Raw genomic sequence first — 15,282 nt, 5'->3', positions numbered from 1 at the left:
GATCAATACCCCAAGACGAAGTTTGTTCCTCAACAAGAGAAGTACGATCCTACTTCTTTCCAAGGAACACAAGATCAAGATGATCTTCCACCACGAGACCACAAGCAAAAAGGCAAGGACAAGCTTCAAGAAGAGATTGATGCATTTGAAGAAGCTCCTAAGGCCTTGGTCAAGTGGGTTCCCAAGACTACATCAAGTTCCACTTCATCAAGTACGACTACAACTCCAAGGGTTCCCATCAAGATGGTGTGGATCCCGAAGAAGAAGAACTATAGAGTTCTTGAGGGTGACTCCGCCAACATACTTCACTCATATCATTTTGGCAAGGACAACTGCAAACAACTCCCATATCTTGCACTAGTTCAAGGAGTCACAAACCCTCTTGTTGGTAAGACAAGGGATAAGGTAACCTAATGCTTTCATGGACATCATCTTGTGTGTACATCACTCTATGTCTATGGATATCCTTGTTTGTTCCTTGTGGGACTAACCCGTGTAGGTATTGAAAGTGCAACTCACTCCAATGGATAGCTTCGAATGATCTACATCAACATTGAGCACCCACATCTTCAACACCTACATGAAGTCATCATCGACAAAACCCAAGGTTAGTTCATCCCTCTTAGGGGGGATATCACATCTAGGGGGAGCTTTACTCTAATAATTGAGCTAAAGCAACTCTAATTATGTGAACACAACAATGCTTTATGTAAAAGTGGTAACCCCACTTGTGCTTAAATGATGAGTATGACCTATGATCAAATGTTCTCATTTGACTCCTAAGTCAATATACTCATATATAGATGACCTAGTCATCGCCAATTGCTTGATAGATGCTAGAGTGTTTGTGCATGCTTTGTCACATATTTCATTTGCCATTTTATTGTGTGAGCATGTTGGATGCATATTTTACTCATTCGAGGACATCCATTTGTTGCTTTGATTGTTTGGCTTTTTCTCTTTTGCCAAATGGATGGACAAGAATGCCTAAGAACTCCCTCTAGCTCTCTATGCTCTTCTCGTCTCAAACTCTATTCATGCTACATCACAAAGTTTGATCAAGTCAGATTCGAACCACTCTGTTTGAGGTGCACTCGGAGTCCCCGATTCGTCATAGACTTAAACTTCCAAAACCTTTTTGTGCATTTCGGTCTGACCGATTCACCCTTTTCGGTCATACCGAGATCACTAAGTTGATCTAGGTTTTCAATCTTGGTGCAACCGATTAGAACTTTTCGGTCACACCGAGTTGCAGTAACTGCTCACAGTTTTGCATCTCAGTGCCACCGAGTTGTTCCATGCGGTCACACCGACAGGGTCAGGTTATATATACTGACGGGTCAAATTTTGAAAAAAATTCGAAACCCTTCACCCGCGCGTAACCTGCTCTGCCTTCGGGTCTCCAGGTCGTCCTCTTACCGCCAGCGTCCTCCCGCCGCTGGTCTTCGCCGCCGTCAACGGCAATCTGCCCTGCCGTTGCTGCCATAGCAAGTGCACCGCCGAATTAGGGTATGAACTTGATCTTTGTGCTATTCTTTAACTCCGATTCGTAGGACATTGCTTTGCCATGATTCTTGCCACGTATGAAATCATCCTGTCCAGCGAAAGCATCACGTAGATTAGATTAGATTTGATTTGAAAATTTAGGGTTAGGTCTCCACCGAACTCATCTCGGACCGACCGAGTTGTACAAATCGGTCTCACCGATTTGGCTTAGGCCATTGCACATGCGTTTTCGGTCTGACCGAAAATTGCAAATCAGTGTGACCGAGTTCGATTCTCTGTGAAACCCTAGCAGTCTCGATGCCATCGAACTGTGACTCGGTCTTACCGAGTTCACTAGTTTAGGTTCCAAAGGCTGCTTCGGTATCACCGAGTTTACAAATCGGTAGATCCGAAATGCTTTCTGTGAAGAACTAAAACTAAGTTTTTAAGTCATCTGTTTTGCAAAAACCTCGGCACTTTGTGATGCTCATCTACTCTACCTCATCTACAACCTATTCACAGGGTCTGCTGACAGTTTGCCTGCAAGATGTCTGATCAAAGTGACAGTCAAAACAAGTCTGAAGAACAGGTTCAGTTGAGTGAGGGCACTAGTCCCTCCAGCAGCTCTCATGATGGAAGCAGGAGCACTCCAAGCAACTTGCCAAAAGCAGCCACCAGGAGAAGGAAGAAGAGAACCTCATATTCTGAGGATGAGGATTATGTGGCTGTTGAGGATGAGGCCACTTCAAGGAAAAAGGTGCTAAAAAAGGAATATGGCACAGCTGCTGCATGTAAGCCAGGACTAAAAACAAAGGCTCCAGCAAGGAGGATGCCAATGTCAAAGCCAAGGAAAGTTGCCATAGGTGAAACGGTGAAGTTCACCATTGAATCTAAAGAGGAGGCAGTTGGTGAGGACAATGAGAAGAAGAGGGCAAGAACCACTACTGCTAGAGTTATTGGAAAACCATCAATGATGAGAGATGATGCAGAAGAGGAAGAGGATGCTGCACCAGCACCCAAAGCTCAGAAGCTTATGGGAGATGCAATCAGATCAGGGGCTGCTCCATCTAAGCCCAAGTCTGCTCCCAAAGCTGCAGCTCAAAAGTCTGCACCCAAGAGAAGCACCAGGAAGGTCCCTGCTGAGGAGAAGAACAAGGCCCCAGCGCCACAAGTTGAAGAAGAAGATGATGAAGCCCAAGTGCTAAGAAAGCTCAAGCCTAAGATCCCAGACCACAATGATGGACATCCTGTTGCAGAAAATATGAAGATCAGGAAGGATTCAATACTGAAATTGTGGAGACAGTCTGATCCATATGCTGTCAGGAGGAGAACTGCTGTGGACTACAGGTTTCACAATAAGGAACAACAAGACTTTTATGAGACAATTTTGCTTGACAAGAAGCCCATTGTATGTGACATGAGATGGGTTGACTGGGAGTACATCAAGGCAAATGAAGATCACTATCCAGGAGTATATGACAGCTTTAAAGCATGTGGAGTTGATACATTTGTTGCCCAGAAGCTCACCAAGTGGAATGATGAGCTTATCATGCAATTTTACTCCACTGCCCACTTCTACCCAGATGGGAAGATCATTTGGATGTCAGGAGGTACTAGGTACCAATCCTCTGTGGAAGAATAGGCTCAGTTGATCAATGCCCCAGAAGAGCATGAGGATGACTTGGATGTTTATGCCGAGAAGAAGAAAGACCACAACACTATGGCACACATGTACAGAGAGATCCCAAATGATGCTTTGGAGACTCATAAGCTTGGATCTGTCCACTTCTTGTTATCTGGTCTGCCTACCATCAACTGGATCCTAAGGCACACATTGCTACCCTAGTCTGGAGTGTAGGAGATATGCCCTAGAGGCAATAATAAATGATATTATTTATCTCCAAGTTCATAATTATGTTTATGTTCCATGCTATAACTGCAATGATTCTCGAGTCTGCAATATCCACGAGGCTCGGAGGAAGACTCATATGCACGTGTGGAATAATAAACGGTAAGAAGTATTCCTAGTCTGGCCTCTAAGACTAGCTCAAGTGTTGCATGATGATTCTGTTTTCCTGGTCATGGGCATGTCTATGCCAGCCACTTTGAGGGCACAATGTTAAGAGAACATTTGTGTTGAATCGACCCGGATTGATGTTATGCTATGAGATTCATTCGTCACAAGTTTATTGGTACATAACACAGAGATGGTTAATGTTTGCATGATTCCTTAGACCATGAGAGTATCGAGTTTCTTCATGCTTGCTTCATGAACTTTGGGGTTTGTTAAACGTCATCCGTAAATGGGTGGCTATTACGGCGGCTTACGGGTTCATGGAAAAGTGTGTCAAGTAACTTGATAGCTCAAGATTGGGATTTGCTCCTCCGACGATGGAGAGATATCTCTGGGCCCTCTCGGTGTTACGGTATCCATCATCGTCTGGCCAGACACTTTGTGATTGATCACGGGGATGCCGGAACACGATAACGAGAAAAGAGAACAATACCGGTAATGAGGTAACTAGCATAGTGGACAAGTTGTTGATCCACGGGAATGCCAACATGTCTCACCTCGGGTATTTGTAACATATCGCGAAGCAACAGGAATAGCACACGGCAACTGGAGGTTCACTCGAATATTTATTCGTGTGGGTATAGGGGTCAATATGGGTGTCCACGGCTCCGATGTTGATCATTGATCGGAAGGGGTTCCGGGTCATGTCTATACTTCACCGAACCTATAGGATCACACGCTTAAGGGTCATCTATCTGCTGAATACTAGACAGGGAGTCTGAGAGAAAATCACCGAAAAAGTTTCGGACACCGAAAAGTTTCGGAAAGCGGAATCGTACCGCAGAGAGAGGTCATCGGATAAGTTTCGATGATACCGAAAAGTTGTTTTGGGATACACCATTAAGTCAAATTGGTTTCGGCACATGCCTGATAATTGTTGGAGGATGCCAGAATCATTCTGGAAGCTTTTTGGAATTTTCTGAGATAAAAAGCGGAAATGTTCCGGAGCTGCCGGAGCCACTTCAGATGCGTTTCGCAGATGAAAATCACTAAAACCGGAATTGTTTCGGAACGCGTTGAAAATCATTTTAGTGGGTACTGGAAATGTTCTTAGCCCACATAAATATTTTCAGTTCGATCAGACGCTGAAAAATGTCGTCGTGAATAGTGAAAATCAGCTTTATGGTTACTTTATGGAAAGCCACCTTTTGGGGCTTTGCTCCAAAAGATCTTGGGGATGACATGGATGGATAGGAGCCATTTTTTGGGCCCCTCATGGGGGTGTGGCCGGCCACACGGGGTATCCCCCCTTGGGGACCCTTTTGTTCCTTGGTTTCACTCCTAGGTCCTTGTGGAAGGACTTCATTCATGTGCATTTTGGGTTTTTTGTGAAACTACCCTACCCCCTTGGGATTTCCTATAAATAGAGGTGGAGGGGCAGCCCTCCACACTCATCCCTTGCTCTCATACACATGCCATGCATTATCTGGCTTCTTTTCTCCCTCCCACGAAAAGAGTTTCGTAGAGCCGTAAGGCTGTCTGGGTTCCGGCAGGAACTAGTTCTGGACGGCGAAGCCCTGCCGGATAGATGACACCGTATGTGTGCAACTCTGTAGAGATATCGTAGTTTTGGTCTTAGTTCGTGAGTGCCTCCCGAAGGCTGTCCGTGTGACCGTCCGAATTTCGAAGGTCCTCCCAAAGGGCTGTCCGAGTGACCGTTCGAGTTTCGAAGGTCCTCCCGAAGGGCTGTCCACGACACCGTCCGGGGGGCTTTTCGACCGCCTCCCGGAGGGCTGTCTGAGGAGCAGATGAGGGTATACATCCTCGCGGTTGGGAGGTTGTAAATCCTAGCTGCGGGGATCTGCACCGCCGATCGTCATCGACTCTACTTCCCGCTGCGCTACGAGTCGGTAACGAAAAAGATCAAACCATGTATGCAGTCTCCATAGTGGTCCTGGGCTGGTGCGTTGGTCGGAAAATTTTTGTTTTCTGCTTCGTTCCCCTACAGTGGCATCAAGAGCCGTGCTATGCGTAGATGCAGGTTTCGATCTAGAATACATGGAGATGTATGGGTATTGCATAATATAATTAAGTAGTAGATGAGATCTATTGCTGAAAATTATTTATGTGGGTGACAGATGAAATCTGTTACCCGAGGTTCTTGTTGCTTCCCTAGAATTTGCGTTTTCTCAATCTCGAGACAGCATGGTGGAATTTGACAAAGTTCTGGCAATCCGTGATCCTGATTGATCATGGAAGTGCTATCAGTTCTTTGGGTTCTGCCGTAGTCAAAAGAAAGATGAAATTCGCAGATGAAAGGGCATTGCAGATATGATCTGCACGGGGGTCATGCGTATGACGAAGTTTAGTATGGGGCTCGAGATTTAATTATCCCGTGTTTCATACACCCCGAGATGTTAATCTAGCAACCTGAATAATCATACTTGATGATAAAATGTTGGTAGCTGCGGTTTAAGTCAAAACCTTAGAAGCCACGTAAAATAAATTTTGCATAAAGCGATTAGAGGCGTCTAACTTGGTTTTGCAGGATGTGCATGTGATGTGGTATAGCAGTGCTCATACTAATTCGATTATGTATGAGATGACTATATGATGTAATTTGATTAACATGACCTGCGTGTCATGATTCGGCATGATGGCTGGAGCCATATGATTGCACTTTAATGACCTGCGTGTCAACCTTGTTGTAATGCATTATTTTGTTAGCTATAGAGATAGCAATATTATCTGGTGCATCGACAAGGTGGTGGCAATCTTCGCGAAGGTGAACACCGACGTGAATGCCGAAGACGAAGAACTGAAATACTTCTCCGTCAGAAAGGGCTATACCATATCATGCTATTATGAATTGCCTGAGATGTTTATCCCTTATGATGCACCCTTCTTGATTGCGCGGTAGTCGCTTTTTATTAGGGTGATCTCTCACTTTAAATATCAAAGTAGTTAGTGTTCACCCAAGTGTAGCACCGTCTGAAATTCGTATCTTTTCGGGGTGCGCCATGTACACATGAGCACGAACGAATCGAGAGGAATGAGGCGGGTGAGGTCAGACCTTGCAGCAAGATCACTTGGTTGTCTTTGACGTTCAGGCAGGAGAGTCCTGAGCTCGGAACACGCCCATCGAAAGATGAACAAGAATCACATAGAGATGTGATCGGCAAGTTGGCCTACCAATTGAAATTCGTGTCATCAGTGATGAACCCGTCAATGGCATCGAATAGAAATATGGATCTTGAATCACTCTAAATCAATTATGAGAGATATTGATTTGAGTGGGAGCGCACTGTTGAATTAACATGTTTAATTCTCAGTGCAATTAATTATCAACACTGTCTAAGTGTTTCTTGCATAATAGTTGTAGAATAATGGCTCGCGATTCCACTTTCCCTGTTAAAATTGAATAGCTGTTAAATATCTGGTTAAAACTTTACGATTGGTAACGTAATATGAGGATTGTCCTCAAAAGTGCCGAGAAGGACTTTGTCCTATTGCATGCTTTCCGTATCCTCCCGCTAATGCTATGGATCATGTGACTCTCGTCCTTTGCTCCAAAAGCTAGAATTCTGTTACGGTCAAGTGGAATATGTTTGCTTCCATGAAACCCAAACTTCGGAAGTTGGGATAGTTATATGATATTCATGGAACTGAAATTTATTTTCAGATACAAACAAAGCAATGTTTGTTTGCAAGTATTAGTAAAAGTGTTTACTATGCATTTGACTGTTGGGAAAGGGATCCAGAAGAACGCCTGTCATATAATGAAAGGTGAATAAAACAACAACTTAAAGAGAAAGGAAGTGTCCAAAGGGTGTTAGTATGACTTACACGCCTAGGAAGTCCGGGGCTAATGCCACTCTTAAGTTGGGTGCTTCTTCTGAAAGTAGGAGAAATACTAAAAGTTAAACTGCTAGAAGTATAAAGGCAAAAGGAAAGAAGACTGGAATATCCAGCTCATGTATGAATGTCATACAAGTTTTTGATGTATAGAAGGCTGGTCAAAGATATAGTTCTTGCGAATTATGGTTAAACATGTTAATCACTAATTCTTGGGTATTGTGAGTTCATCACAAAAATGCCCGCTCGATTGCATTCTGTTGCAACTCGATGTAAGAACTACTATGGCCTGAAAGACTAGCTAGAAATGAGGTTAAGGTATACACAGGGAACATAGTAAATGTTACTATACCTTCCATCGGTGTATTGCCATTTGTATTTATTTTCATAATTCATTTAGAGTTTTACAAACTCTATCCCATTGCATAAGGCATCTTGCAAGAAGGTTGTTCATAAGAGAACTTTTTATGTTCGATGTTATGAATAACACAAGGGCCATACTTTCATTATGAATGAGATGTATGTTATGAATATTTATAATAATACAATACCTCTGGGTTTACTTTTCATAATTCATTTTAGAGTTTCATACACTCTAGCCCATTGCACAATGTTTGTTGCAAAAGAGTTGTTCATAAAAACAACAATTGTTGTTAAGTATTATGAATAACATAAGGGCCATACTTCCATCATCGATGGGACGTATGTTATGAATATTGAGGGTAATATGATACATCCATAAGACTGACGCTAAATGTCGCAAGACTAAAAGAATACCACACAAGTGTGGCACTACATTTGGTCACATTGGAGAAACCCGCATGGAAAATTCCATTATGATGGATTTTGAAGTCTTTTTGATTTTGAATCATCTGACACTTGCAACTTTCCTCCGAAAAGTGAAGTGACTAAAATACCGTTCATAGGCCATAAGGAACGAACAACAAACTTATTAGTGATCATACATTTGATGTGTGTAGTCCGATAAGTGTTGTTAGTGGTGGATTTATTTATCTTCAGAAATGACTCAAGTAGATATATGGATATTTACTTGATGAGACGTAAGTCTGGATCTTTTGAAATCATTCGAAAGGTTCTCAAAAATGAAGTAGAAGTTATTGTAACAAGAAAATTATGTTTCTGCAATTTGATTGCACAAAGGAATATTTGAGTTACATGTTTAGCGAATGTCTGATGAGTTGTGAAAGGGGTTTCATAAACTTGCACCTCCCGGAACACCACTGCAAGTGGAAAGTCCGTGGAGATGTAATCAAACCATTTATGACATGGTAAGTTCAAAGATGACATAAATAAATTTGCCATTATCCCTTTTAAAGTGATGCTTTAGAGACTGCGACTTTTACACTAAAAAGAGGTACATCGGGTCTGTTGAAATGAAGCCATGGTATGGTACGCCCAACCATGTTATATCTTTTCTTAACATTTGGAATATGGGGCTTGTGTAAAAGGTTACAAACCTATTCCAAATCAGACAAGTGCTACTTTGTAGGTTATACCAAAATGTTGGGTATTCCTCCCTCACTATACCGAGGCAAATAGTTTTGCCGCGAAACGGTGTGCTTTTAAAGAGAATGGTTCTTTCTAAAAGGTGAGTGGGAGAATAGTGCAACTTGATGAGATAAACAGTATCTTCATCAGATCAAAGGAAAGAGACCTTGGAAGAAATTCCAGAGTTTCCTACTGCGACTGATACAGAAGTCTCTACAATAAAATGTATGAACTTCGGTCGAACTTGCAGCTGAACCACGTAGGCAAGGCTCGTGCAAACCTCTCAGGTGCGCAAACGAGATATTGTTGTTAGACAACATTATACCTACGATACACAAGGAAGCGTTGATGGGCCCTGACTCCGGAATTGGCTAAATGCCAATACAACCCGAGTTAGTTTCCATATAAGTGATTCAAGATTAAAACCTTGATACACCTTTCGGAAGACTTAGAGTCTAACGAATATTTATGGAACTTAAAACTGATACGGATAAAAAATTTTATCCATAAAGCTCGACTTGTTGAAATAACAAGTTCAAGAGTTGACTACGATGAGGTTGTTTTCATCGTAGCGATGCTTAAAGTCGGTTCGGGTTGAACTAGAAATTAATACATATTTCAATCATGAGATATGAAACATGGATGATAAAAGGATTTCCATCTGATGGAAATGAAAGCTAGGACTTGTATATGATACAGTCCAAAGTAATTTGTCGATCCAGAGGATGCTAGTAGGTATGCAAACTTCAGAGTTCCAGCAATGGACAGAAGAGAGCAAAATGGAGTTGGAATCTTCGTGTTTTGATGAAATGGTCAAAGGGGTTTTGACTTCATCAATGGGTAACGAAGATGCTTGTAATTCAAGAAAGTAAGTGGGAGCGTAATAATATTGCTAAAAACCTGATGTGCTTGGCACATTGGTAATTGGAAATAAATTTCTTGACACAAATTAGGACTTCATTTGAAAATAGTTTTTCGATGAAGTGCTTAGGCTAAATAGCCTCAATATTAGGCATGATGATCTATGGAGATAGATTTACCTAATGGGGCGAAGCAATGAATACATATTGACAAAAGATGCTAAAACCTTTTAGAATTTAAAGCGCCAAGGAGTGATTCTTGCCAAAGTCACATGGAAAGAGTTTTTGCAAGACTCGGTGTCCCAAAACACTGATGAGTAAAATACATGATTCCACACACTTTTGTGTTTGGATTAATCATGTATTCCATGGTATGTAAAACAACCAGATATGTCCAATACTCCCAAGGTGTTGCGAGTATGGATACCAAAGTGATCAAATTACTAATCATGGGACAAAAGTGAAAGATGTCACAAAGTACTAGAGTAAGTACTGATGACATGGTTTTCTCGCAAGCACAGATCATGAAGAGTTCGTTGTAAAATGTTACATCGATAGAGTCTTCATCTTTTCTCCATGCGATTTTCGATTTAAATTAAGGGTTTTGTGTAACACACAATGTGGTGGCACAGTTAGTTGGAATTTGTTCAAACTAGTTACTGTGGCAAATTCTATAACAAGGGCTAAGTATGTTGACGCTTTAGAAGCGACAAAGAAGATGTTGAATCATATAGTTCATTCATGAACTTAGTATAGTTCCAATGGCTTTTGACAATGGGACACTACTGCAGGTAGTTGCTCCATAACTCAGTCTGAGGAATCCAGGTTCGACCTGTGATTCACATACATACAAAGCCAAGTCCACACAAAATATGAATTTTGTGAAAATGTGAAAACGCGAGGACATGCAAAGATACACATGGAACTGAAGTCGTCAGATCCGTTGGACATCAGGCTATACCACAAGCGAAGCATATTTACACCGGTGTGCCACAGGTGTGAAGTGCATTAGCATAAGCTAGATTATTGACTCTAGTGCAAGTGGGAGTCTGTAGGAGATATGCCCTAGAGGCAATAATAAATGATATTATTTATCTCCAAGTTCATAATTATGTTTATGTTCCATGCTATAACTGCAATGATTCTCGAGTCTGCAATATCCACGAGGCTCGGAGGAAGACTCATATGCACGTGTGGAATAATAAACGGTAAGAAGTATTCCTAGTCTGGCCTCTAAGACTAGCTCAAGTGTTGCATGATGATTCTGTTTTCCTGGTCATGGGCATGTCTATGCCAGCCACTTTGAGGGCACAATGTTAAGAGAACATTTGTGTTGAATCGACCCGGATTGATGTTATGCTATGAGATTCATTCGTCACAAGTTTATTGGTACATAACACAGAGATGGTTAATGTTTGCATGATTCCTTAGACCATGAGAGTATCGAGTTTCTTCATGCTTGCTTCATGAACTTTGGGGTTTGTTAAACGTCATCCGTAAATGGGTGGCTATTACGGCGGCTTACGGGTTCATGGAAAAGTGTGTCAAGTAACTTGATAGCTCAAGATTGGGATTTGCTCCTCCGACGATGGAGAGATATCTCTGGGCCCTCTCGGTGTTACGGTATCCATCATCGTCTGGCCAGACACTTTGTGATTGATCACGGGGATGCCGGAACACGATAACGAGAAAAGAGAACAATACCGGTAACGAGGTAACTAGCATAGTGGACAAGTTGTTGATCCACGGGAATGCCAACATGTCTCACCTCGGGTATTTGTAACATATCGCGAAGCAACAGGAATAGCACACGGCAACTGGAGGTTCACTAGAATATTTATTCGTGTGGGTATAGGGGTCAATATGGGTGTCCACGGCTCCGATGTTGATCATTGATCGGAAGGGGTTCCGGGTCATGTCTATACTTTACCGAACCTATAGGGTCACACGCTTAAGGGTCATCTATCTGCTGAATACTAGACAGGGAGTCTGAGAGAAAATCACCGAAAAAGTTTCGGACACCGAAAAGTTTCGGAAAGCGGAATCGTACGGCAGAGAGACGTCATCGGATAAGTTTCGATGATACCGAAAAGTTGTTTTGGGATACACCATTAAGTCAAATTGGTTTCGCCACGTGCCTGATAATTCCTGGAGGATGCCAGAATCATTCTGGAAGCTTTTTGGAATTTTCTGAGATAAAAAGCGGAAATGTTCCGGAGCTGCCGGAGCCACTTCAGATGCGTTTCGCAGATGAAAATCACTAAAACCGGAATTGTTTCGGAACGCGTTGAAAATCATTTTAGTGGGTACTGGAAATGTTCTTAGCCCACATAAATATTTTCAGTTCGATCAGACGCTGAAAAATGTCGTCGTGAATAGTGAAAATCAGCTTTATGGTTACTTTATGGAAAGCCACCTTTTGGGGCTTTGCTCCAAAAGATCTTGGGGATGACATGGATGGATAGGAGCCATTTTTTGGGCCCCTCATGGGGGTGTGGCCGGCCACATGGGGTATCCCCCTTGGGGACCCTTTTGTTCCTTAGTTTCACTCCTAGGTCCTTGTGGAAGGACTTCATTCATGTGCATTTTGGGTTTTTTGTGAAACTACCCTACCCCCTTGGGATTTCCTATAAATAGAGGTGGAGGGGCAGCCCTCCACACTCATCCCTTGCTCTCATACACATGCCATGCATTATCTGGCTTCTTCTCTCCCTCCCACGAAAAGAGTTTCGTAGAGCCGTAAGGCTGTCTGGGTTCCGGCAGGAACTAGTTCTGGACGGCGAAGCCCTGCCGGATAGATGACACCGTATGTGTGCAACTCTGTAGAGAGATCGTAGTTTCGGTCTTAGTTCGTGAGTGCCTCCTGAAGGGCTGTCCGTGTGACCGTCCGAGTTTTGAAGGTCCTCCCGAAGGGCTGTCCGAGTGACCGTTCGAGTTTCGAAGGTCCTCCCGAAGGGCTGTCCGCGACACCGTCCGGGGGGCTGTTCGACCGCCTCCCGGAGGGCTGTCTGAGGAGCAGATGAGGGTATACATCCTCGCGGTTTGGAGGTTGTAAATCCTAGCTGCGGGGATCTGCACCGCCGATCGTCATCGACTCTACTTCCCGCTGCGCTACGAGTCGGTAACGAAAAAGATCAAACCATGTATGCAGTCTCCATAGTGGTCCTGGGCTGGTGCTTAGGTCAGAAATTTTGTGTTTTCTGCTGCATTCCCCTACATGGAGATCACAAGATGATCAGAGGACATGCTATCAATTTGCTACATTTGTTTGATGTGCCTCAAAAGTTCAAAGCCATTAGTCTGATTGTAGAGACAATCAAAAGGACAGCAGCTAATCAGAAGAGAAGTTGTGGGCACTAGTAGGAAAAGGGGCTTTTACCCCGGTTCATAAGGGCCTTTAGTCCTGGTTCAGGAACCGGGACTAAAGGGTCGTTACTAATGCCCTAGCCCTTTAGTCCCGGTTCTTACACGAACCGGGACTAAAGGCCGTCCACGTGGCCGGTGCGGGGAGCCCAGGCAGGAGGGCCTTTGGTCCCGGTTGGTGCCACCAACCGGGACCAATAGGCATCCACGCGTCAGCACCTGGCAGGAGCTGAGGTTTTTGTTTTTTTGAAAGGGGGGGGGTTGGGGGTTTTGGGGGGTTAATTTAGGTTGTTATTAGGTAGCTATTAGAGAGAAGTGTCCTCTCTTATATCTCCGTGCTTGGTTTACCAACGCTACGTACTGCTATGCCTAAACATAGCTTAGATTGAAGTGAAGGCAACATGTGGTGCATGTCGAAAGTAATACTAATCCGGACTTGATCAAGTTTGGATTGTACTACTTTCGACACGCACCACATGCATGTTGCCTTCACTTCAATCCAATCCATGTTCATTTCACCCGCTGATATATAATAACTCTTCATGCACGCATCATGCATCATCATATATAATAACAAGTCCTACTAATCATCATCATACAACTTCTACTCGTTATTAATAACAAGTCATACGATCATCATCCTCACAGTCATTGAACCAACCCTACTTAATTGTTCTTAGCACATGATCATCAGTACTAGGTAGGACCGAAATACCCTCTTTAAGGTAAAATAGCATAAAACAATATAGACCCTGACTCTCCATTATGGAGAATGGAGATCATCCTGTCTCCAATTCTTGCGCCTCGCTTCCTTTTCCTTCCAAGAAGCTCCTTGCGACTGTCCATACATTTTTTCCATTCTTTGATTTGCATGTCTCCACTTCTTTTAGAAATCCGGTATGGACAGTTGAGATTCGTAGGATGACCTGGTTGTATATTCAAAACATCAAGCCTACCATTCTGATACATCAAATGAGGCACACAATCCTCTGGGATTATCTGTTGAAAAACATAGTAATAACTTCATAGTTAGCAATGATAATGCACTAGTTTTAGAACTATGCAAAATATGCACGGATGTCGTAATAGTAAGAAATCTTACCAGGGTATCTCCATAGTAGTTACCGTAGTTCAACACGTGCACTAGTGGCACGTATGGAGGACCATAATGATGAGGAGTTTGATTGTAGATATTGTAATTCTCAATATCAGTACAAAATCCGACCAGATGAGTTTTCTCCTTATAAGTTAACTCAGAGCCATCGGTGTAGTAGGTTCTGTCTACCATGTTCCGCACATTGTTTGAACAATCAAAATAAGCTGTCAATGAAAATAAGTTGTCAACTATTTTGAAATGAACAATATAAATTAGCTAATAACTATGTTTGTGAAACTCACATAGCGGTAGAATTGGAGGCGTATCAACAAGGACCCAAATGTCCATATTGTCTTGCTCGATGTCAGGATCACCAAGATCCATGGTGACAAGCATACCCTCATCAAAACCATACATCTTGCAAAATGCTTCCCAATTTTTGCAACCAAAATGGGTTACGCTCTCAGAATTATACAGCTTTACTTCAAAATCTATATCATGATGGGTCCTTAGGTGAATTTTCTTTGTTTCCATACTTTCATGGTCTTCAAAACCCATCCTCTCCAAGATGTAGCGTCTTGCATGGCATGGGATAAGCTAGCCGAATTGTAAAAGATGAAAAGTACACGTTGAAATAGTTGAAGTCGTGCTTAATTACGAAAAAATAACACTTGTCGTCGTTGCGTACCGTTTCAACATCGAACGTCTCCTCCAGCTTAATACTGAAGCGCCGATCTTCGTCCAGGTGAGGCCTGTCGCACTGACCTCGGTCGTCGTGGCACCAGTCGCACTCCCCCAGGAGACTTTCATCGTCCGAGTACGACATTTCCTATGTTCATATATAATTCAAATATTAAACATCTACAATTAAATATATGTACTAAAAAACCTAAGTTAGATCATTATTATTCATCACGGGTTGACTATCGGTTTGTCGAGTCTTTTCTTGAAAACTCTCAGCTCACGTGGTGTATACATTCGACCGTTTGTGATGGTCGCTCCTCCCTTTGTCCCCGTGTGCATTACACCAAAATGTCTAGCTAGCACACGGGAACAAAGGAGAAGCGACCCCCACGACAACAGTCGGGATTCTTCGTCCT

This window comes from Triticum aestivum, chromosome 2D (genome assembly GCF_018294505.1).
Source record: "Triticum aestivum cultivar Chinese Spring chromosome 2D, IWGSC CS RefSeq v2.1, whole genome shotgun sequence".
Lineage (NCBI taxonomy): Eukaryota > Viridiplantae > Streptophyta > Magnoliopsida > Poales > Poaceae > Triticum > Triticum aestivum.
This window is presented reverse-complemented; position numbering follows the sequence as displayed.